The 24,935-nt window shown below is 55.0% G+C and overlaps 1 long non-coding RNA gene across 1 annotated transcript in view; it reads left to right on the forward strand.

Annotated features, from left to right (window-relative positions):
• Nucleotides 1-22,095: 22,095 nt before the first annotated feature.
• LOC120977748 overlaps nt 22,096-24,935 on the forward strand; it is an 84,390-nt gene continuing 81,550 nt past the window's right edge. The window contains exon 1 of the long non-coding RNA XR_005773951.1: nt 22,096-22,200. This is a non-coding gene — a long non-coding RNA (uncharacterized LOC120977748). The remainder of the gene's footprint in view (nt 22,201-24,935) is intronic.

Here is a 24,935-nt window from a genome sequence, read left to right on the forward strand (position 1 = left end):
ACCGGACTGTCAGCAGTGTGGTGGTGCTTCAGTGGCCGCCTGTCTATTGCTACACAGCCGGCCCTCAAATTACAATATCAATTGCTTCCTGGACGACTGTTGTAACGCAAGTAATCGCTTCCAAAGCCCCAAAAGGTCATCCAAGATAAGAGAAAATGAAGATTTAAGAAACATAAGCAGATAACTAGGAGAGATAAGACCAGCCCTTCCATATACCAGTCGGGGATGGCGGTTATCTAGCATCTAATACGGCTATTTACCGGAGAGGTGGCCTCGGCTGGTTGGGTCTGAGGCGTCGCCTGCGGAGTCTGGGTCAGAAAAGACCATCATAAGCCGGAGTCCTGTGACGTCACTGGTCTCGTCAGCACCTCTCGGGTGAGACCAGCTTCCAGCGCGATTTCTGAGGGCAGTGAAAATATGTCAAACAGGGGCCACGAGACTGGAAAAAGTGACAGAACGGGTTTATCTCAGGAGGGCTTTCAATAATCCCGGATGATGTACGGTTTTCCAATGCACTGGCGGGAGCTTGCAAGAAAATTCCGGATACATTTCCTTTCTCAAGAGTGCTCTTCCTCTCCTCCAAGACTTGCGGGGCCTTTACCTCATCCGGCGGCCGGGCTGATAATCTGCCTGCGATGGGCGCCCTCACCCCAGGCTGCACTGTGCGCCTTATCATATCTCAGACCCCGCAGAGCCTTCCAGAGGTCAGAGGTTATCACAGTCGGGATATGGTAAGCGCTTTCCCTAAGGGCCTCGGGAAAGGGTTAATAATAAGAGCTGGGACGTGCACTGCACGCTATATATGACGGGACAGCTGCGGACCCTTAGGCCCCCGTTATTCTGACAGTTTTGGCCTCCGCTCGGTGCTAGACGCGGGGTTTAGGGAATAGACAGAGGCGTCTAGTAAAAAACGTACACGGTGCAGCCGGGGGCCACAGAGCTACACATCCAGGGGCTCCGTCAGGAAATCCTCCGAACTGGAACCTTGGAGGCATCATGCACACAACGTTATTGGGCTCCGCTCCACATTCTTTGCAGATCGCACGGGACCCATTAATATTAGTACAAAAGACCTGGCAGCTCACGGAAGTCATCCACGTGCTGTCCGTTCAGCGTAGAACATGTCCTAGTACGGCGAAGAAGCATTTCTATAATAGGAGCCGGATGGGATGCGCGCGGCCGGTATCCATATTTTGCGGAACACTGGTTTGCGGACTGGAAAGCAGCATAAAAGACTCTCCTAATAAATGCACAAGTAACGTTAAGGGGGTCTTCAGACGTCCATCAGCAGCACTCAATCAGTCCGGAGACTAAAGCATTGCCTGGACTGGATACATCTGTAACAGACCCTCAGCTGTGGGAAGTGTTAGGTCCGTACCACATTGTAGCCTGTGGACACAAACAAGAATGCTTCCATTCACTGACAACAAGCAATTACATATTGGACAGTGGCGTGTACTGAAGAGGAAGAACTCCCTTGTGGATAGTCAGCACCCCAAGACTGAGACGAGGGCGTTCAGCAGCACCCAAGTGCTGACACCAGGACCCACAGCACTGAAGTACAGGAGAGAATGGACTAGGGTTGTAGCGGGTATCGAATTATTGATACCCAATCTATACGATAGCGCGCGCCATGTTCTCCTCAGCAGCACAGGGAGAAGCAGTCTGTCCCTCCCCCCCTGTGCTGCTGCTGCCAATAAGAAGAGAGAGGGTCGGAGGAGGGGCTGTGGCCACTGCGCCAATAATAAGAGGAGAGAGAGGCGGAGGAGGTGAGGGGCTGTGGCCACAGCGCCACCAATGAGAGGAGAAATGGGGCGGAGGAGGGGCTGTGGCCACTGTGCCACCAATGAGAGGAGAGAGGGGCCGAGGAGGGGAGGGGCTGTGGCCACTGCGCCACCAATGAGAGGAGAGAGGGGCGGAGGAGGGGAGGGGCTGTGGCCGCTGCTGCCAATAAGAAGAGAGAGGGTCGGAGGAGGGGCTGTGGCCACTGCGCCACTAATAAGAGGAGAGAGAGGCGGAGGAGGTGAAGGGCTGTGGCCACTGCGCCACTAATAAGAGGAGAGAGAGGCGGAGGAGGTGAGGGGCTGTGGCCACTGCGCCACCAATGAGAGGAGAGAGGGGCCGAGGAGGGGAGGGGCTGTGGCCACTGCGCCACCAATGAGAGGAGAGAGAGGCGGAGGAGGGGAGGGGCTGTGGCCACAGCGCCACCAATGAGAGGAGAAATGGGGCGGAGGAGGGGCTGTGGCCACTGCGCCACTAATAAGAGGAGAGAGAGGCGGAGGAGGTGAGGGGCTGTGGCCACAGCGCCACCAATGAGAGGAGAAATGGGGCGGAGGAGGGGCTGTGGCCACTGCGCCACCAATGAGAGGAGAGAGGGGCCGAGGAGGGGAGGGGCTGTGGCCACTGCGCCACCAATGAGAGGAGAGAGGGGCGGAGGAGGGGAGGGGCTGTGGCCGCTGCTGCCAATAAGAAGAGAGGGGCGGAGGAGGGGCTGTGGCCACAGCGCCACCAATGAGAGGAGAGAGGGGCGGAGCTGTGGCTGCCTATATGAAGAGAGAGGGGCGGAGGAGGGGCTGTGGTCACTGCACCACCAATGAGAGGAGAGAGGGGCTGTGGCCACAGCGCCACCAATGATGATAACTCACCCATTAATACAAATATAGGAGGCGGGTGCCAGCGGAAATTCTGCCGCCAGCACCCGCCTCCTGTATTTGTATTAAATGTTAGTTATCTTCATTGGTGGCTCAGTGCGCCCCCCCCGTATTATAATCATTGGTGGCAGTGGGCACACGGTCCCCTCCTCTCATTGGTGGCAGTGGCAGCTTCTGATCGGAGCCCCAGCAGTGTAATCCTGGGCTCCGATCGGTTACCATGGCAGCCAGGATGCTACTGAAGCCGCCCATGGTCAGCTCCCTGCTGCTGTGTGCACAGAGCCCAGGGACAGTGCGAGGTCCTAGTCACCACAATAGAGATCTATCAGGGGGAATAGGACAAGGGATGAAAGGATCCCAGGTTCTGGCTCCTAAGGGGGGAAATAGTTAATAGTAAATAAAAAGTAAAAAAAAAAAGAAAAAACACCAAAATATTAAGTATAAATCAGCACCTTTCCCAATTTTTTACATATAAAATATAGAAACAATAAATAAATAAACATATTACATATCGTAACAGAATATAAAAGAAACCGCACGATTCACCATTTTTAGTCACCTTGGACTGTTGGATTATGGGCCGGACGTTCCATAAAATGCAGAATGCACGCAGCTTTTTTGGCATTTTTTTTTCACGTGGCATCGAGTATCGCAATACTTTTTTATGGTATTGAAATCGAATCAAAATTTTGGGATCGCAACAACCCTAGAATGGACTACAACCCCCTCCATGTCATCCTCTGCGGAGGGGCAGGGGTGACGGCAGTTGTTGTCGGACGGTGTCTGATGTCCCATGTCATGCATAGCAGACGCCGCTGCTTTAAGACAAGAGGCGCAGTTGTCACAGATTCCTCGGCCTGGACACCCATGAGGAGGGGAACGCCAGGCTGCACCCTGTGTATCACACTGGCACGGCGCCCGCCTCAGGAAGATCAGGGGTCGTGACCCCATTAGGCAGCGTCTTGAGTGACAAGCCTGTAAGTAGAAATATATTAGGGTCTCCTATTTGGAGGCACAAAACACTAGGGAGACAGAGCAAAGCAGGCACCAACTGGGCGTCTCCTGCTGGGCTCGGGTCAGACACCCTGGATCTCTACCTCCCTGTGCAGCTCAGAATGCAGTCACTGGGCCGCGGAGCTGACACCTGTCTGTGCTGTATGTCCGGAGGTCGGACCACCCCGGAGCGGAAAAACATAGGCTTAAAGGGGTTCTCCGGCTTCCAGATACTGAAGAAGAGAGCGTCCCCCACCATGTACTGGCCATGCTGGGGTACTGCCGCCCAGCTCACATGGACACTGCTGTTCCCAGCATGACCATGAACATACTGGGTGGAGCTGGAAGCAGAGAGCGCCCCCCTCAGCAGGTCACCGATTGGCTGCGGTGGTCATGTAAACAACGCCGTGTGGGGGATGGACGCGGCGTCTGTCTGACCGACAGTACAGCTTCCGTGTGCTTTTACCAGTTTACCTGCCGATTTGTTTTATGTGGGACCGCCTATTTAATACTCCTCACAGCTGAGGGTTTGTAACAATGGCATCCAGTCCAGATAGTCCCCTGTGACAGCAGGCTGATACATGTCACTGCACTGACACACTGTAGCGGACTCTGCCGCAGTGATCAGGCTGTTCACACGTTTCAGGTCTTTACCTGTTTTCAGCCTTCAGATCCTGTTTCCATTCACAGGCAGCTAGCAGAGATCTTGAAATACGTGAGATTTCCAAGCTCGAGTCCATTACTTTATATGAACAGAAGTATTACTAAGGGCTTACAGTACTGAACCTGACAACCCGGCACCGCAGGGACCCGACACCCTGTACTCCTGACAACCCTGCACCGCAGGGACCCGACACCCTGTACTCCTGACAACCAGGCACTGCAGGGACCCGACACCCTGTACTCCTGACAACCAGGCACTGCAGGGACCCGACACCCTGTACTCCTGACAACCAGGCACTGCAGGGACCCGACACCCTGTACTCCTGACAACCCTGCACCGCAGGGACCCGACACCCTGTACTCCTGACAACCAGGCACCGCAGAGACCCGACACCCTGTACTCCTGACAACCCGGTACCGCAGGGACCCGACACCCTGTACTCCTGACAACCAGGCACCGCAGGGACCCGACACCCTGTACTCCTGACAACCCTGCACCGCAGGGACCCGACACCCTGTACTCCTGACAACCCTGCACCGCAGGGACCCGACACCCCGTACTCCTGACAACCAGGCACCGCAGGGACCCGACACCCTGTACTCCTGACAACCCCGCACCCTGTACTCCTGACAACCAGGCACCGCAGGGACCCGACACCCTGTACTCCCGACAACCCGGCAGCGCAGTGACCCGACAACTCTGACAGAAGAGAACCTCCAGGGTGTGCGGGCAGCGTTCCTCCATCTGATTGGCTCTTTGCGATCACCTGATACTCCCTGAGCACAAGGCATCACGGGAGCGGTAGTTCCTGATTGGTTCTAGTAGAGGGCGCGCTGCACAGAAGGAGACTACAATTCCCACAAGGCTCCGCGCCGCCTGCATTTACCTCAGCGCGCAGATATGGTCGGGGAGTGTGGGCTCTGACAGAGGCGGGAAGCGGTGAGTGTCTGTGAGGTAACCGCAGTGTACGGCACCAGGATGGCGCCAGCCCTGGACTCTCTGCTGTGTAGTTATTAATAATATTCCTATAGCGCCGCCATATTCCTATAGCTTTACAGAGTCATAGGGTTCATGTACAAAACAAACCAGCTAATATGTAACTGAGACACCAGGAGTCCGGGCCCTGGTCACAAGAGCTTACAATCTAGGAGGAATCGGTGACAGGTGATTGTGAGAAGTAGGATTTGAGCCGATCTGCTTTGTGGGACTGTAGAGGATGGAGTTGGTGGGGGAGGGGTGATATTCCGGGGCAGAGTATTCCAGAGAGGAACCAATTATAGTGGGCGACCCTCAGTATGGCGGCACCACAAGGGGTTATCGAGGAATCGCGTTATGGATTCTAAATTCCATTGTGGTCCGTGGTAGCGGAATCCATAACGCCATTCTTCGATAACCCGAACTTTAGACTCCAAACTTAAAACACAAGTTCGCTCAACACCAGTGGTCACCCCACCCAGTGCGCTCGGCGGTGACCCCAGTGCGCTCGGCGGTGACCCCAGTGCGCTCGGCGGTGACCCCAGTGCGCTCGGCGGTGACCCCACCCAGTGCGCTCGGCGGTGACCCCACCCAGTGCGCTCGGCGGTGACCCCACCCAGTGCGCTCGGCGGTGACCCCACCCAGTGCGCTCGGCGGTGACCCCACCCAGTGCGCTCGGCGGTGACCCCACCCAGTGCGCTCGGCGGTGACCCCACCCAGTGCGCTCGGCGGTGACCCCACCCAGTGCGCTCGGCGGTGACCCCACCCAGTGCGCTCGGCGGTGACCCCACCCAGTGCGCTCGGCGGTGACCCCAGTGCGCTCGGCGGTGACCCCAGTGCGCTCGGCGGTAACCCCACCCAGTGCGCTTGGCGGTGACCCCACCCAGTGCGCTCGGCGGTGACCCCACCCAGTGCGCTCAGCGGTGACCCCACCCAGTGCGCTCGGCGGTGACCCCACCCAGTGCGCTCGGCGGTGACCCCACCCAGTGCGCTCGGCGGTGACCCCACCCAGTGCGCTCGGCGGTGACCCCACCCAGTGCGCTCGGCGGTGACCCCACCCAGTGCGCTCGGCGGTGACCCCACCCAGTGCGCTCGGCGGTGACCCCAGTGCGCTCGGCGGTGACCCCAGTGCGCTCGGCGGTAACCCCACCCAGTGCGCTTAGCGGTGACCCCACCCAGTGCGCTCGGCGGTGACCCCACCCAGTGCGCTCGGCGGTGACCCCACCCAGTGCGCTCGGCGGTGACCCCACCCAGTGCGCTCGGCGGTGACCCCACCCAGTGCGCTCGGCGGTGACCCCACCCAGTGCGCTCGGCGGTGACCCCAGTGCGCTCGGCGGTGACCCCACCCGGTGCGCTCGGCGGTGACCCCTCCCGGTGCGCTCGGCGGTGACCCCACCCGGTGCGCTCGGCGGTGACCCCACCCTGTGCGCTCGGCGGTGACCCCACCCAGTGCGCTCGGCGGTGACCCCACCCAGTGCGCTCGGCGGTGACCCCACCCAGTGCGCTCGGCGGTGACCCCACCCAGTGCGCTCGGCGGTGACCCCACCCAGTGCGCTCGGCGGTGACCCCACCCAGTGCGCTCCGCGGTGACCCCACCCAGTGCGCTCGGCGGTGACCCCACCCAGTGCGCTCGGCGGTGACCCCAGTGCGCTCGGCGGTGACCCCACCCGGTGCGCTCGGCGGTGACCCCTCCCGGTGCGCTCGGCGGTGACCCCACCCGGTGCGCTCGGCGGTGACCCCACTGACCCCACCCGGTGCGCTCGGCGGTGACCCCACCCGGTGCGCTCGGCGGTGACCCCACCCGGTGCGCTCGGCGGTGACCCCACCCGGTGCGCTCGGCGGTGACCCCAATGTGTCCCAGCAGGTTCATAGAGATTGAATGGAGCGGCAGCAGTCATTCTGGTCCATTCAGTTTTGGGGAATGGGACCTCCATTGATTGGGGGGGGAGCGATCAGACGCTTATTCCCAGTCCTGTGGACATAGAACCTTCCTGGAATTCCACTTCTTCAGACCGCAGAGTCCATCAGAGCTCGGCCCCTGTGTCTGGTTGCTGGGAGCAGGAGGCCGCACACAGCTGATCAGAGTGTGGAGAGGGGAGCAAATCCATGGAAGGCAGCAGTATCCTGGACACACTGATCCAGCATGTATTCCTGGGTGTAAGGCTACTTTCACACTAGCGTTTTTCTTTTCCGGCGCTGAGTTCCGTCCTAGGGGCTCAATACCGGAGAAGAACTGATCAGTTTTATCCCCAAGCATTCTGAATGGAGAGTAATCCGCTCAGGATGCATCAGGACGTCTTCACTTCAGTCTTTTTGACTGATCAGGCTTTTCAGAAAACCGTAGCATGTTGTATTTTTACCTCCGGACAAAAATCCGGAACACTTTGACTGAACCGGATCCGGCTTTTGCATGTTAAACCCAAAAAATGTGAAAAAAAAGTTCAAGTCCATAAATGGCGGATCCGTTTTTTCCAATGCGTTTTGTTCATTGTGATCAAAATCCTGATCAGGATTCAAATGTAACCCGTTTTCACACGTTTTTCCGGATCCGGCGGGCAGTTCCGGAGACGGAATTGAACGCCGGATTCAAACAACGCTAGTGTGAACTAGGCCTTACATGGATGAGTGCAGATCACACACTGCAGCTGCGGGCCACGAGAGCCACTAACGTGTCCACATCGGACTTCTTCCATCTCACAGGTGTCTGCACTGAAGCCGGGGATCGTCATCAGTCATTGGGCAGCTGCTGTGAGGAGGGGTCTGTGACTGCAGCTCTGGATGGGACAGGAGTATGACAGGACATGATATCCCCCAGAGAGGAGAGGTCTGTGACTGCAGCTCTGGATGTGACAGGAGTATGAGAGGACATGCTATCCTCCAGAGAGGAGAGGTATGTGACTGCAGCTCTGGATGTAACAGGAGTATGAGAGGACATGATATCCTCCAGAGAGGAGAGATCTGTGACTGCAGCTCTGGATGTGACAGGAGCATGACAGGTCGTGATATCCCCCAGAGAGGAGAGGTCTGTGACTGCAGCTCTGGATGTAACAGGAGTATGAGAGGACATGCTATCCTCCAGAGAGGAGAGGTTTGTGACTGCAGCTCTGGATGTGACAGGAGTATGAGAGGACATGATATCCTCCAGAGAGGAGAGGTCTGTGACTGCAGCTCTGGATGTGAATGTGATGTCAGCCCAGAGAGGAGAGGTCTGTGACTGCAGCTCTGGATGTGACAGGAGTATGACAGATTGTGATATCCCCCAGAGAGGAGAGGTCTGTGACTGCAGCTCTGGATGTGACAAGAGTATGACAGGTTGTGATATCCTCCAGAGAGGAGAGGTCTGTGACTGCAGCTCTGGATGTGACAGGAGTATGAGAGGACATGATATCCCCCAGAGAGGAGAGGTCTGTGACTGCAGCTCTGGATGTGACAGGAGTATGACATCCCCCAGAGAGGAGAGGTCTGTGACTGCAGCTTTGGATGTGACAGGACATGATATCCCCCAGAGAGGAGAGGTCTGTGACTGCAGCTCTGGATGTGAATGTGATGTCAGCCCAGAGAGGAGAGGTCTGTGACTGCAGCTCTGGATGTGAATGTGATGTCAGCCCAGAGAGGGAGCGGGAGGTTCTGGACTGATAAACTGGATCCAAATCTAAAAATGAAAAAACAACAAAAAGCCGTCTGCGGAGCCGCTGGTCACAATTAGTTTGTAGTGGGCAGAGGAGTGAGCGTTGTGCTGCAGACGCCGCCACCTGGTGCCAGCAAGTGAGGAAAGACTGAAAACTGCAGTTTAATTAAATATTTCTAGTTTGATAGAACGGAAGCTCTTTGGGCGAGTGTCCTGGATCCAACATCAAAGAGGGACAGAGGGAAGCCTCATTAATGGCCTAATCCTATTCCTTGACTGACCTGTAGGGGGCAGAACAGATAATACCACATGTTAATAGATGTCACAGTGGCGTCATAGAGCATCTCCCTCTGAAATCCTGGCACCTCCAGTGAGGAGACGTCCCCAGTATGACGGGCAGACCTCAGCAGCTGCCCATAGGAATGCCCGGTCATGGAATTTTACTCTAATAGTGGGGGGGACGACGACGACTAATGGTTAGACCTGGCATGTCCCTGCCTGTAACGCTTGGGGGTCTCACCAGAGGCGCATTGTAATCAGTTCAGTGTCAGTGACCCTTACAAGGGTTTATTCACATGCTGCAGTCGCTTTCATTTTCCTGTGGTTTTCTTAGATTGCAGCAAAAACCACGATGGGTGAATAAACCCTAAGATTGTCTCTGCTGCAAAATCCACGGCAGAAATCTGAGGGCGAACCTTGGATTTCCGGGTGGATTTGCAGTTTGCCGTACATTTAGACTCGTTCAGTGGGGCTGAGCCACGTGTCCAAAAGCCTCCCGGGGAGGAGGTGTCCAAAAGCCCCCGGGGAGGTGTCCAAAAGCCCCCGGGGAGGTGTCCAAAAGCCCCCGGGGAGGTGTCCAAATGTGTCTATGGGTTACAAGGGGCAGCCAGTTCCTTCTATCTCCCGTCTGACAGCTGGATCGCGACTCTCTGATGGTACAGACATACATAGTTACAATGGAAGTCGGTGACTGATTGATTTTATGTGCACTGTGCACTCCACGTGTGTTGAGAAAAGGAGGTAAGGTGTACGGAGAGGTCAGTGTCCTCCTGGTATCTGCGCACCCTGGGGCCCCGTCTGCAGGGTCATCATCTGTCACTGCTGTCTAATGGAGACGTCTTCATCCCTACAGCTACGGCTGCCTTTATTTCCAGCACGCAGCTTTTTCTTGGGGACAAGGTGCACAACGTTGGGGTGAAGCTGTACCCAGGGGTGTTGCCCACTCTGTGTGAGGCGGAGATGACGCTGGTGGGGTATAAGGGCAGCCTGACGGCTGTACCCAGGGGTGTTGCCCACTCTGTGTGAGGCGGAGATGACGCTGGTGGGGTATAAGGGCAGCCTGACGGCTGTACCCAGGGGTGTTGCCCACTCTGTGTGAGGCGGAGATGACGCTGGTGGGGTATAGCGGCAGCCTGACGGCTGTACCCAGAGGTGTTGCCCACTCTGTGTGAGGCGGAGATGACGCTGGGGGGGTATAGGGGCAGTCTGACGGCTGTACCAAGGGGTGTTACCCACTCTGTGTGAGGTGGAGATGATGCTGGTGGGGTATAAGGGCAGCCAGACGGCTGTACCCAGGGGTGTTGCCCACTCTGTTTGAGGCGGAGATGACGCTGGTGGGGTAAAAGGGCAGCCTGACAGCTGTACCCAGGGGTGTTGCCCACTCTGTGTGAGGTGGAGATGACGCTGGTGGGGTATAAGGGCAGCCTGACGGCTGTACCCAGGGGTGTTGCCCACTCTGTGTGAGGCGGAGATGACGCTGGTGGGGTATAGGGGCAGCCTGACGGCTGTACCCAGGGATGTTGCCCACTCTGTGTGAGGTGGAGATGACGCTGGAGGGGTATAAGGGCAGCCTGACGGCTGTACCCAGGGGTGTTGCCCACTCTGTGTGAGGTGGAGATGACGCTGGTGGGGTATAAGGGCAGCCCGACGGCTGTACCCAGGGGTGTTACCCACTCTGTGTGAGGTATAGGGGCAGCCTGACGGCTGTACCCAGGGGTGTTGCCCACTCTGTGTGAGGTGGAGATGACGCTGGTGGGGTATAAGGGCAGCCCGACGGCTGTACCCAGGGGTGTTACCCACTCTGTGTGAGGTATAGGGGCAGCCTGACGGCTGTACCCAGGGGTGTTGCCTACTCTGTGTGAGGCGGAGATGACGCTGGTGGGATATAGGGGCAGCCTGACGGCTGTACCCAGAGGTGTTGCCTACTCTGTGTGAGGCGGAGATGACGCTGGTGGGATATAGGGGCAGCCTGACGGCTGTACCCAGGGGTGTTGCCCACTCTGTGTGAGGCGGAGATGACGCTGGTGGGGTATAAGGGCAGCCTGACGGCTGTACCCAGGGGTGTTGCCCACTCTGTGTGAGGCGGAGATGACGCTGGTGAGATATAGGGGCAGCCTGACGGCTGTACCCAGGGGTGTTGCCTACTCTGTGTGAGGCGGAGATGACGCTGGTGGGGTATAAGGGCAGCCTGACGGCTGTACCCAGGGGTGTTGCCCACTCTGTGTGAGGCGGAGATGACGCTGGTGGGGTATAAGGGCAGCCTGACGGCTGTACCCAGGGGTGTTGCCCACTCTGTGTGAGGCGGAGATGACGCTGGTGGGGTATAGGGGCAGCCTGACTGCTGTACCCAGGGGTGTTGCCCACTCTGTGTGAGGCGGAGATGACGCTGGTGAGGTATAGGGGCAGCCTGACGGCTGTACCCAGGGGTGTTGCCCACTCTGTGTGAGGTGGAGATGACGCTGGTGGGGTATAGGGGCAGCCTGACGGCTGTACCCAGGGATGTTGCCCACTCTGTGTGAGGCGGAGATGACGCTGGTGGGGTATAGGGGCAGCCTGACGGCTGTACCCAGGGATGTTGCCCACTCTGTGTGAGGTGGAGATGACGCTGGTGGGGTATAAGGGCAGCCCGACGGCTGTACCCAGGGGTGTTACCCACTCTGTGTGAGGTATAGGGGCAGCCTGACGGCTGTACCCAGGGGTGTTGCCCACTCTGTGTGAGGCGGAGATGACGCTGGGGAGGTATAGGGGCAGCCTGACGGCTGTACCCAGGGGTGTTGCCCACTCTGTGTGAGGCGGAGATGACGCTGGTGGGGTATAGGGGCAGCCTGACGGCCATTGTCCCCGTCGGTTTCTCATGGGTCAGACGTCTGCGCTGCTCATTAGCCGGCAGGAAATGGCTCTTTTCAGCAGGTTCGGGCTCAGAGGATGTTTGCTGCTTCGTGGGCGTTTTATGTTGTGTTTTCTTTCTTTTTTTAAACTACCCTTGATAATGAAGGATGTGCGAATCTGTCCTCGTATTTGTCCGCTCAGACCGTCCCGCTGGGAACTGAGGTCATTATGGTGTCTCAGGAAAACCTCTCGGACTGCTAAGTGACGTGTGACGATGAAGAGCGTAGGTCCAGGAGGCGACGGCGCTTTGTCAGACCTCGGACCCCGAGCTTTGGGTCGGGTGAATGTTGACGCTGCACAGATTACATGTTCTGTGCTCATGATTGAAGACCACCTCACCCTGGTTAGGGCCTCCTTCACATGGTGCACATCTCTCCACTGACCAAATCCTAAAAGTAAGCTCCCTAACCTAGACATTAAAGGGGTTTTCTCTCTGGCACTTGTATATCAATGACCTGTCCTCAGTCTCTGATCGGTGGGGTGCTCTGGTACGTGGGTAGCCTCAGTGCTTGGTATTGCAGTAGAGGCCTATTCACGTGAACTAGGCCACGTGACGTCACTGGAAGAGGCAGCACCCGACTACTGCAGCTGATCAGGTGTCAGACCCTCACCGATCCCATATTGAGGGCCTAGCCGGAGGGGTGGCCATCATTAGGAGTCCCTGAAAACCCCTTTAATGAATGTCGATTGCTGCACGCTCCAAAATGACTAACACTCGTGGTCCACTGACCTTCAGACCATCTGTACACACGTTATATCCCTTACAAGTGATGGCTCCGATACCTGCTCCTGTATATGACTGTTACACAGAGTTCTCCATTTCTACCAGCGCTTTCTTCCTCCTCTATCCTGATAGGACACAATATCTTTTCAATCGTCATGGATCGCGTCACATCGCTGCTCGGTGAAGCCGTTCTACTCTATTAGGTATACGTCCCTCACTGTGGAGTGTGACAACGCGTCTTGCCAGCTCTCCTTTCCAGGGGTGAAAGGTAGGGGAAGAGTCAGTCTGTTACGCACAAGGAGGACGCAGGAGACGACGTGCGTTTAAACGGACGTCCTGCCGGTTTTATTTCCACAGGCTGCATAAAACAAAATCATTAACACGACCCCTCGCCTTGTCTGGGCTCTGACTGAACATTAGGCCCCTCTCTAGGACGTGGCTGCGCTATCCTCAGTCCACCGTCTGAACAGCGACCTGTGATACTTGCGGTTTCCTTGCCTAGGCCCGTCAGTGTCTCTCACAGAGATGGGGCTTCTTCTCCCAAGGCGGAGAGCCAGTGAACTGGGGCGCCTCGCCAGGTGCTCCTCATCAGGACCCAGGCTACAGGTTGTAACCCTATCCTCAGCATATGTTAGGAACCTGGGAGACACATCTACCCCCTCAATTACCATGTGAGACACCACAGGAGTCACAATCTTAGGTGACGCCGTCATATTGTACAGGTCATCAGTGGATTCTGCCGCTACTCCTAATACTGTGCTACTATCTGGCCCTATAAGTCACCGTGTTATACAGTATATATGCAGAATATAGGGTGCATTCTATATAATACCTGTACAGATGGTCGGAAGAAAGTCCGTGGATCGAAAAAGTTTACTTCTCTGGATTATATTATGTAGTTTAAAAACTCAATGAGAATTTGCATTGGGTTTTGTAGTGTGCGCAGTTTGATGTACATTGGAATTTCCTGCTCAGTCGCCCCCTGCTGAGTATTGTATGTTGTGTATGCAGGGAGATGGCAAGTGCTGTGAGCACTACAGGAGTGAATATACATCTGCTGGTCTGTGCTCCTCTGTAAGGGCGGTATATTGCATCTACTGGTCTGTGCTCCTCTGTAAGGGCGGTATATTACATCTACTGGTCTGTGCTCCTCTGTAAGGGCGGTATATTACATCTACTGGTCTGTGCTCCTCTGTAAGGGCGGTATATTACATCTACTGGTCTGTGCTCCTCTGTAAGGGCGGTATATTACATCTACTGGTCTGTGCTCCTCTGTAAGGGCGGTATATTGCATCTACTGGTCTGTGCTCCTCTGTAAGGGCGGTATATTACATCTACTGGTCTGTGCTCCTCTGTAAGGGCGGTATATTACATCTACTGGTCTGTGCTCCTCTGTAAGGGCGGTATATTACATCTACTGGTCTGTGCTCCTCTGTAAGGGCGGTATATTACATCTACTGGTCTGTGCTCCTCTGTAAGGGCGGTATATTACATCTACTGGTCTGTGCTCCTCTGTAAGGGCGGTATATTACATCTACTGGTCTGTGCTCCTCTGTAAGGGCGGTATATTACATCTACTGGTCTGTGCTCCTTTGTAAGGGCGGTATATTACATCTACTGGTCTGTGCTCCTCTGTAAGGGCGGTATATTACATCTACTGGTCTGTGCTCCTCTGTAAGGGCGGTATATTACATCTACTGGTCTGTGCTCCTCTGTAAGGGCGGTATATTGCATCTACTGGTCTGTGCTCCTCTGTAAAGGCGGTATATTACATCTACTGGTCTGTGCTTCTCTGTAAGGGCGGTATATTACATCTACTGGTCTGTGCTTCTCTGTAAGGGCGGTATATTACATCTACTGGTCTGTGCTCCTCTGTAAGGGCGGTATATTACATCTACTGGTCTGTGCTCCTCTGTAAGGGCGGTATATTACATCTACTGGTCTGTGCTCCTCTGTAAGGGCGGTATATTACATCTACTGGTCTGTGCTCCTCTGTAAGGGCGGTATATTACATCTACTGGTCTGTGCTCCTCTGTAAGGGCGGTATATTACAGCTACTGGTCTGTGCTCCTCTGTAAGGGCGGTATATTACATCTACTGGTCTGTGCTCCTCTGTAAGGGCGGTATATTGCATCTACTGGTCTGTGCTCCTCTGTAAGGGCGGTATATTACATCTACTGGTCTGTGCTCCTCTGTAAGGGCGGTATATTACATCTACTGGTCTGTGCTCCTCTGTAAGGGCGGTATATTACATCTACTGGTCTGTGCTCCTCTGTAAGGGCGGTATATTACATCTACTGGTCTGTGCTCCTCTGTAAGGGCTGTATATTACATCTACTGGTCTGTGCTCCTCTGTAAGGGCGGTATATTACATCTACTGGTCTGTGCTCCTCTGTAAGGGCGGTATATTACTACTGGTCTGTGCTCCTCTGTAAGGGCGGTATATTACTACTGGTCTGTGCTCCTCTGTAAGGGCGGTATATTACAGCTACTGGTCTGTGCTCCTCTGTAAGGGCGGTATATTACATCTACTGGTCTGTGCTCCTCTGTAAGGGCGGTATATTACATCTACTGGTCTGTGCTCCTCTGTAAGGGCGGTATATTACTACTGGTCTGTGCTCCTCTGTAAGGGCGGTATATTACATCTACTGGTCTGTGCTCCTCTGTAAGGGCGGTATATTACATCTACTGGTCTGTGCTCCTCTGTAAGGGCGGTATATTACTACTGGTCTGTGCTCCTCTGTAAGGGCGGTATATTACAGCTACTGGTCTGTGCTCCTCTGTAAGGGCGGTATATTACATCTACTGGTCTGTGCTCCTCTGTAAGGGCGGTATATTACATCTACTGGTCTGTGCTCCTCTGTAAGGGCGGTATATTACTACTGGTCTGTGCTTCTCTGTAAGGGCGGTATATTACATCTACTGGTCTGTGCTCCTCTGTAAGGGCGGTATATTACATCTACTGGTCTGTGCTCCTCTGTAAGGGCGGTATATTACATCTACTGGTCTGTGCTCCTCTGTAAGGGCGGTATATTACATCTACTGGTCTGTGCTCCTCTGTAAGGGCGGTATATTACATCTACTGGTCTGTGCTCCTCTGTAAGGGCGGTATATTACATCTACTGGTCTGTGCTCCTCTGTAAGGGCGGTATATTACATCTACTGGTCTGTGCTCCTCTGTAAGGGCGGTATATTAAATCTACTGGTCTGTGCTCCTGCTCTTACACAGCAGTTGCTGTAGTTTTCGGTCCGTGTTCACCTGACATCCGTTCTTACTTCTCTGCTGTGCTGCTGACATCTGATGTAGTATACACTTGGAGTGTGGGATTTTTCCGCCACCTCACTTAGGTCATACTGGTGCAGACCTGCCACCTGCTTCTTGTAAAGATAAGCCCTTAGATAGACACCTCGAGGGAGGCATTTATGGAGGTGAGCAGAGGCAGGTGGGTTATGAGACGGGAGGATCCTAGATAACATTCAGGTTGGAACCACGAGTGAGAGAGTCAGGGGTCAGGGGATGTCCATGTAAGAAATGCTGGACAACCCCTTTAATTAATATGACCTCCTTGTGTCTGGCAATATCATTGGGTTACTTGTCCAGACCATTGAGGCCGCGGTGATTTCTCGTGTACGTTAGGTCTTTGATGGAGGAAGGTAATATCTCTGCTGTCTGTAGTGAATTACTGCCTCATAATCTAACTCCGGGTGATCGGTGGAGATGGACAGGTGGCAGGTAGGAGCTTCCTAGTCCAGGAGTGCGAGTTTTAGGGCTCATGCACACGACTGTATGTATTTTGTGACCAGCAAAAAACGGCTACGCAAAAATTATGGATGACGTCCGTGTGCATTCGGTATTTTTCAGAACGGAACGGCCGGCCCCTAATAGAACAGTCCTGTCCTTGTCCGTAATGCGGACAATAATAGGACATGTTCTATTTTTTTTGTGGAACGGAAATACGGACATACAGAAACGGAATGCACATGGAGTAACTTCCGTTTTTTTGTGTGGACCCATTGAAGTGAACGTTTCCGCATACAGTCCGCAAAAAAAACGGAACGGACATGGAGAGAAAATACGTTCGTATGCATGAGGCCTTAGACTGAAATATGTGTGTGGCGAGGTTTGAGAATCTGAACAAACACTTATCTGCTCCCAGTATACTGTGACATTTACTGGACTGGGGAATGGTCTCTGCGTCCGTCCGGCACGCGGCTCTGTCCTTCTATGGATTGCTGGTTCTTGACCACCTCATGGGGTCCATCAGTAGGGCCCGTCTGCGTGCAGCGCTTCCTTCTACCTGGACGCGGTTTGCTGCAGTAGTCACATCTGGTCGCCATGCTTGATGGCCAGACACCATCCTGTCTAGAGGTGGCCATGTCACCTGGACAAGGTCCATAGACGCCTGTACAGGCAATTGTACTCTGCTGTATACTTCTACACATGAGCCTTTCTGTAGTCTGGAGCGCTGTATCCGCCCCGTTAATGCTGACATGGGCGGTGAGCCCTGATACAGCGCTCCGTATCACTGACCGAAGCCAGGCTCTTGCTGTAACTCCGATGCCGGCCTCTGAACTTCCAAGATGCTGCAGTCAATAGCGACTGCTGCATCTAGCCAGTTAGAGGCACAGGGCTCCTTGTCACCATTGGCTTCCCACGATCACAGGTGCAAGGTGTCGATGTGGTGCCAACAGCTGGGGGACCAATAAAGGCTGTATGTCTATTAAGCCTCATTCACACGTCAGTGTTCGGTCAGTGATTTCCATCAGTGATTGTGAGCCAAGACCAGGACTGGAGTCTCCACAGACATGAGGTATAAAGGGAGGATCTGCTCCTGTTCTGGGTTTAGAGCCGCACCTGGTTTTGGCTCAAAATCACTGATGGAAATCACTGACCGAACACTGACTGAGCAATTAGACCGTGTCACAGACATAGCCTAAGGCCTCATGCACACGACCGTTGCGGATCCGCAAAACATGGATAGCGTCCGTGTGCGTTCCGCAATTTGCAGAACGGTGCGGACAGCCATTAATATAACTGCCTATTCTTGTCTGCAAAACGGACAAGAATAGGACAGGTTATTTTTTTTTGTACGGAGCAACAGAAGTGAAGTGAATGGTTACAGGGCACCCATGGGCTAGGGTTACAGGGCACCCATGAGCCGGAGCCGCTCCGCTCAGGGTTACAGGGCACCCATGAGCTATGCCAGCACTTAGCCACCCTCAGGGGGCACAGGCAGGAGCTGCTCCGCTCAGGGTTACAGGGCACCCATGGGCTATGCCAGCACTTAGCCACCCTCAGGGGGCACAGGCAGGAGCCGCTCCGCTCAGGGTTACAGGGCACCCATGGGCTATGCCAGCACTTAGCCACCCTCAGGGGGCACAGGCAGGAGCTGCTCCGCTTAGGGTTACAGGGCACCCATGGGCTATGTCAGCACTTAGCCACCCTCAGGAGGCACAGGCAGGAGCCGCTCCGCTCAGGGTTACAGGGCACCCATGGGCTATGTCAGCACTTAGCCACCCTCAGGGGGCACAGGCAGGAGCTGCTCCGCTCAGGGTTACAGGGCACCCATGGGCTATGCCAGCACTTAGCCACCCTCAGGGGGCACAGGCAGGAGCTGCTCCGCTCAGGGTTACAGGGCACCCATGGGCTATGCCAGCACTTAGCCACCCTCAGGGGGCACAGGCAGGAGCCGCTCTGCTCAGGGTTACAGGGCACCCATGGGCTATGCCAGCACTTAGCCACCCTCAGGGGGCAGGGGCAGGAATGCGCTGCGGCCCCATTGATACGAGTCCGGACACCGCAGACAAGTCAGACGTGCCAGAATAGTGAGTTTAAAGCGCGGTTGACATCAGGACTTTAGGTGCAAATTTCTTTTGGAAAAAGTCAAAATGAATGAATAAAGTAATTAGAAAAATTATTTTTAGGGCATTTGGGACATTTAAAAAAAAGTTGAATAAAAACATAGTTGCTCTTTAACATTTTGCAGAAGCAGAGGCCGCCCCTTTAATTCTTGCTCTCTAACACGAGCGGATGCCGTAAGACAGCAGAGACACGGAGCGGTCACATGACCGAGGAGGCTCCGCGCCTCTCTGTGACCTTTTTACTACAAAATCAGAGTGAGGTAAAGTTGTGGCAGAGAGGCGCGGAGTATTCGGTCATGTGACTGTCCGGAGCGGGGCAGCGGATCAGATGAGGAATCCCAGGAACCGCGGTTATGCTTGTAAATAAATTTCTTCTTTAAACGTTATTCTTTTATAACTATGAAGATGGAAGCGACGCGCAGCTGACTGAACTGTTGGCGTCGTGGCAGCGACGCCCCGAGATAATCCGCCTGGATCCACCTTGGCTCTTTGATATTGCTCTGGTTTAATGGGATGTAATGACGGCATAAACCCTCCTCGCGGCTGCGGTGGGAGCGTCGCCTTGAGATACGGGAGAAGTGCGGTGTATGGCGGTATTTATACGGTATATCTTCTTGTACGGGAATTCTTCATGTCACTTGCCTGCAGGGCTGACTATAGAAGTACAGAATTTGGAAAGCGCTTAACCCCTTCCTGAGCACCTCACGTACATTTGGAGGGGGTCCTGATGGGACGCCTGTTGGTGGGGGTCCTGATGGGCGCCTGTTGGTGGGGGTCCTGATGGGCGCCTGTTGGTGGGGGTCCTGATGGGACGCCTGTTGGAGGGGGTCCTGATGGGACGCCTGTTGGAGGGGGTCCTGATGGGACGCCTGTTGGAGGGGGTCCTGATGGGACGCTTGTTGGTGGGGGTCCTGATGGGACGCCTGTTGGTGGGGGTCCTGATGGGACGCCTGTTGGTGGGGGTCCTGATGGGACGCCTGTTGGTGGGGGTCCTGATGGGACGCCTGTTGGTGGGGGTCCTGATGGGACGCCTGTTGGTGGGGGTCCTGATGGGACGCCTGTTGGTGGGGGTCCTTATTGGAGGTGCCCTTTAATACAGTGGAATACTATTGTAACAGTGCTTGGCGTGGCTGTAGAAGCTGGGTGATGGGGGGCGCTGCCTGAAGCTCTGGGGTAGTATTGCTGCCTGAGGATTACCCACAGTTTAGGCCTCATGCACACGACCGTTTTTCAGGTCCGCATCCAAGCCGCAGTTTTTGCGGCTCGGGTGCGGACCCATTCACTTCAATAGGGCCGCAAAAGTTTTTTGCGAATCCGCAGTTTTCGGACCGCAAAAAACCTTAGGTTGTGCCCAGCAGTCAGATTAGGTGCAGAGAGCCGGGCTTTGCTCCTGAGCCCCAGGTGGCAGCACTTTGGCAGACATAAGCCTGACTCTTGGCTGTTGTGCATGGAGGTGTTCTGTACACATCTGTGGCTGGCGCCGTGCCCGGGGAGAGCAGGTGCACGCTATCGCCTCGCCCGCTCCTGAATCTACGGTCACTGGGCAAATCACTGCTGTCGTCTAATGGAAGCTGTTAGAACTAGGGCGCATGTATTGTGGTCTGCAAAAAATTCGGATGACGTCCGTGTCACATCCTTTGTTTTGCGCATCTATTATAACATTGCCTCTTCCTTTCTGCAAAACGGACAAGAATAAGACGTGTTCTATCTGTTTTGCGGAGATGCGGAACGACATACAGACAGTACATGGAGTGCTGGCCCCATTTTTTGCAGACCCATTGAAATGAATGGGTTCACATCCATCCCGCAAAAAAAAAATGCGGATGTGGAGCAAAAATACGGTCATGTGAATGGGGCCTAAGAGAAAAATGTAACCTCCCAGGCCCAGTCTGATCCGGCGCCTCCGCCAGGTTACAGCGGGGACGTCCTGTATTCCGCATGTGACACCTGTGGCGATCTTGTTCCATTCATCGGCTCAGAGTCCGCTTCCAGGGGTGGCCCTCAGATTTCTTAGCTCACTTTTTAGGTGTGTCCTTTGTGCGGCTCTCTCCCAGCCTCAGCTCATGGGGTGTGTCCTTTCTGCTGCAGCTCTCTACCTATTACAGCTCAGAGAACTTTTCCTTTCTGCTGCAGCTCTCTCCCTATCATAGCTCAGGGGAGGGTGTATCCTTTCTGGTGCGGCTCTCCTCGTGGCTGTGTCCTTTCTGGTGCGGCTCTCCTCGTGGCTGTGTCCTTTCTGGTGCGGCTCTCCTCGTGGCTGTGTCCTTTCTGGTGCGGCTCTCCTCGTGGCTGTGTCTTTTCTGGTGCGGCTCTCCTCGTGGCTGTGTCTTTTCTGGTGCGGCTCTCCTCGTGGCTGTGTCTTTTCTGGTGCGGCTCTCCTCGTGGCTGTGTCCTTTCTGCTGCGGCTCTCCTCGTGGCTGTGTCCTTTCTGCTGCGGCTCTCCTCGTGGCTGTGTCCTTTCTGCTGCGGCTCTCCTCGTGGCTGTGTCCTTTCTGCTGCGGCTCTCCTCGTGGCTGTGTCCTTTCTGCTGCGGCTCTCCTCGTGGCTGTGTCCTTTCTGCTGCGGCTCTCCTCGTGGCTGTGTCCCTTCTGCTGCGGCTCTCCTCGTGGCTGTGTCCCTTCTGCTGCGGCTCTCCTCGTGGCTGTGTCCTTTCTGCTGCGGCTCTCCTCGTGGCTGTGTCCTTTCTGCTGCGGCTCTCCTCGTGGCTGTGTCCTTTCTGCTGCGGCTCTCCTCGTGGCTGTGTCCTTTCTGCTGCGGCTCTCCTCGTGGCTGTGTCCTTTCTGGTGCGGCTCTCCTCGTGGCTGTGTCCTTTCTGGTGCGGCTCTCCTCGTGGCTGTGTCCTTTCTGCTGCGGCTCTCCTCGTGGCTGTGTCCTTTCTGCTGCGGCTCTCCTCGTGGCTGTGTCCCTTCTGCTGCGGCTCTCCTCGTGGCTGTGTCCTTTCTGCTGCGGCTCTCCTCGTGGCTGTGTCCTTTCTGCTGCGGCTCTCTATGTAACTGCCACACTTTCTAACAGGAGATCGGGCTGGTGGCAGCTGAGCGCGTGTGACCACCTCAGTGAGATGGACAAAAAAAAGCAGAAACGCTGTGCAGAGAAGTGTTACTGAACAGCTCAGTGGCGATGATACATTTTTAATTCCGTGTAATTCCATAAGTCTTCTGCTCCCTTTGATAAACCAGCTTCACAGGAGCCCCATGTTTTCTGCTCCGGGTGCAGGGCGAGCTCCGCGTCCTGTCCACCAGCATGTCCTCTCCTGGACTCGCCGGGAGCCTTCAGCCTTCTCTGCCTGTGACCCGGCGTCTGGCTCGCTGCCTCTTTTGTGCCCGCACGCTTCAGTCAGACACGAGGCGAGATTGAGAAGCTGCGGGGAGGCCACGACGTGTGCAGCCGCCTGAGCCTGTCCCATGAGTCCCGACAGTCCCCCGGGAGCTCTGTCCCCGCACCCTTACTGGATCCCGTAGCCTGTTTGTTGCCCACATTATGGTCCATGGCATCTCACATTGCAGGGTACGGCAGTGCCCTACATCATAAGGATCAGGTACATGGGGCCCTGCAGGTATGTTTCATGTGTGCCAGAAGTGTGAACACGCGCTTACATCTGAGCCTTCAGCGAGGTCCATTGGGAACATTGCCTGGGGTGTGACCCTGTATTGGCATAGCGAGGCATTTGTCGCCCTTTACGTGCGCTGTTTGCTATGCTTTCCCATCCAGCGGCCCTGCGATGGCCTCCTGGTGTATGGCCCGACTGTAGCGTGGTTTCATCCGAGCTGCCCCCCCCCCAAATGCAGAATCTCAGGGGCAGAAAGGACTCTTTGTCTTTCTGAAGATTTTCCCGTCACCTTCCCTACTAGAGACTCTCCCCCGAGGCGGTGTTTTTAGGTGAGGGAGGTTACCGCCGCGCAGATAACGATGGGCATTGTTCTCAAAGATATTAACCTGCAACGATGAATATTTTCAGGCACGAGGCGGTAATTATCTGAGTGGTAATTGCAGGTGGCTCCAGTCCTCGCCCCTCCGCCTCGCTGTCAGGACTGCTTTCCTAACGTCTGCCGATGGCGGTGCCCTGCAGCAGGGGTTTCACAGGTGCAGAGCGTTGCTCAGTGAGGCCAGGTTCACACCATGCTTCCCAGACTTGCTCTGGAGCTCAAATTGCAAAGACATTGTCTACTTCCCAAATCCTTCCTGCAATACAGGGCAGCCCCCAATGGAGGACCGGTAAGGCGGCCATGTGCATTACAAACCCGCTGGACAAAGGATCATTCGGCCTCCAGATTTTTATTTTGCAGCATGTCATTGTCAACTGTCTGGTGGGCAATAGGGGGCAGGCCACTGACAGATCGTCCCCCGAGGGATCGGACATGTGGAAGTCCAACTCCACCCTTCTATCCTGTGACATTCTAGGCCCTGGTACACATTAGGGTACACTCACACGACCGTATTTCTGGGGGGTCTGCATCCGTTCTGCAATCTTAAGGAACATGTGCGGACCCATTCATTTCTGTCCACATCCGTAGCTCTATTCCGTGGCCCCGCAAAAAGAGAAGAATAGGCATTTCTGTCATAGGGCTGGCCATGTGTTTCCAGAAACGCGGCTGATACACTTAGAGCCATGGGAATGGACCCTTACCATGGTCATCTGTGATGTGTGACTGACTGCTGCTCCAGCTGACCCGACGTCTGTAGACCCCAGTCCGTGTAATGCAGTAATCGGCGGCATCGCTACTACCCAAGTGTGGGGTGACATAGCCACCGAACAGCTGCTGTCCAGGGAAGTACCTTTTAAGCTGATTGTTTTATTAGGGAGTCATAATCCTCATTGTGTAATGATTCCCCCCCCGCCCCTAGTATCTGCACCCCCTCCGGCCTCCCTACAGGTGTGTATATGCCAGAGGTGGAGGACCAGTATTTGGTGCCCTCCAGTCAGTATTCTGCCTCCGCTCACCCATCCATTGTGTAATGCCTCCCTACAGGTGTGTATATGCCAGAGGTGGAGGACCAGTATTTGGTGCCCCCCAGTCAGTATTCTGCCTCCGCTCACCCATCCATTGTGTAATGCCTCCCTACAGGTGGGTATATGCCAGAGGTGGAGGACCAGTATTTGGTGCCCTCCAGTCAGTATTCTGCCTCCGCTCACCCATCCATTGTGTAATGCCTCCCTACAGGTGTGTATATGCCAGAGGTGGAGGACCAGTATTTGGTGCCCCCCAGTCAGTATTCTGCCTCCGCTCACCCATCCATTGTGTAATGCCTCCCTACAGGTGTGTATATGCCAGAGGTGGAGGACCAGTATTTGGTGCCCTCCAGTCAGTATTCTGCCTCCGCTCACCCATCCATTGTGTAATGCCTCCCTACAGGTGTGTATATGCCGGAGGTGGAGGACCAGTATTTGGTGCCCTCCAGTCAGTATTCTGCCTCCGCTCACCTATCCATTGTGTAATGCCTCCCTACAGGTGGGTATATGCCAGAGGTGGAGGACCAGTATTTGGTGCCCTCCAGTCAGTATTCTGCCTCCGCTCACCCATCCATTGTGTAATGCCTCCCTACAGGTGGGTATATGCCAGAGGTGGAGGACCAGTATTTGGTGCCCTCCAGTCAGTATTCTGCCTCCGCTCACCCATCCATTGTGTAATGCCTCCCTACAGGTGTGTATATGCCGGAGGTGGAGGACCAGTATTTGGTGCCCTCCAGTCAGTATTCTGCCTCCGCTCACCCATCCATTGTGTAATGCCTCCCTACAGGTGGGTATATGCCAGAGGTGGAGGACCAGTATTTGGTGCCCTCCAGTCAGTATTCTGCCTCCGCTCACCCATCCATTGTGTAATGCCTCCCTACAGGTGTGTATATGCCGGAGGTGGAGGACCAGTATTTGGTGCCCTCCAGTCAGTATTCTGCCTCCGCTCACCCATCCATTGTGTAATGCCTCCCTATAGGTGGGTATATGCCAGAGGTGGAGGACCAGTATTTGGTGCCCTCCAGTCAGTATTCTGCCTCCGCTCACCCATCCATTGTGTAATGCCTCCCTATAGGTCGGTATATGCCGGAGGTGGAGGACCAGTATTTGGTGCCCTCCAGTCAGTATTCTGCCTCCGCTCACCCATCCATTGTGTAATGCCTCCCTACAAGTGTGTATATGCCGGAGGTGGAGGACCAGTATTGTGTGCCCTCCAGTCAGTATTCTGCCTCCGCTCACCCATCCATTGTGTAATGCCTCCCTACAGGTGTGTATATGCCGGAGGTGGAGGACCAGTATTTGGTGCCCTCCAGTCAGTATTC

This window comes from Bufo bufo, chromosome 8, assembly GCF_905171765.1.
Source record: "Bufo bufo chromosome 8, aBufBuf1.1, whole genome shotgun sequence".
NCBI lineage: Eukaryota > Metazoa > Chordata > Amphibia > Anura > Bufonidae > Bufo > Bufo bufo.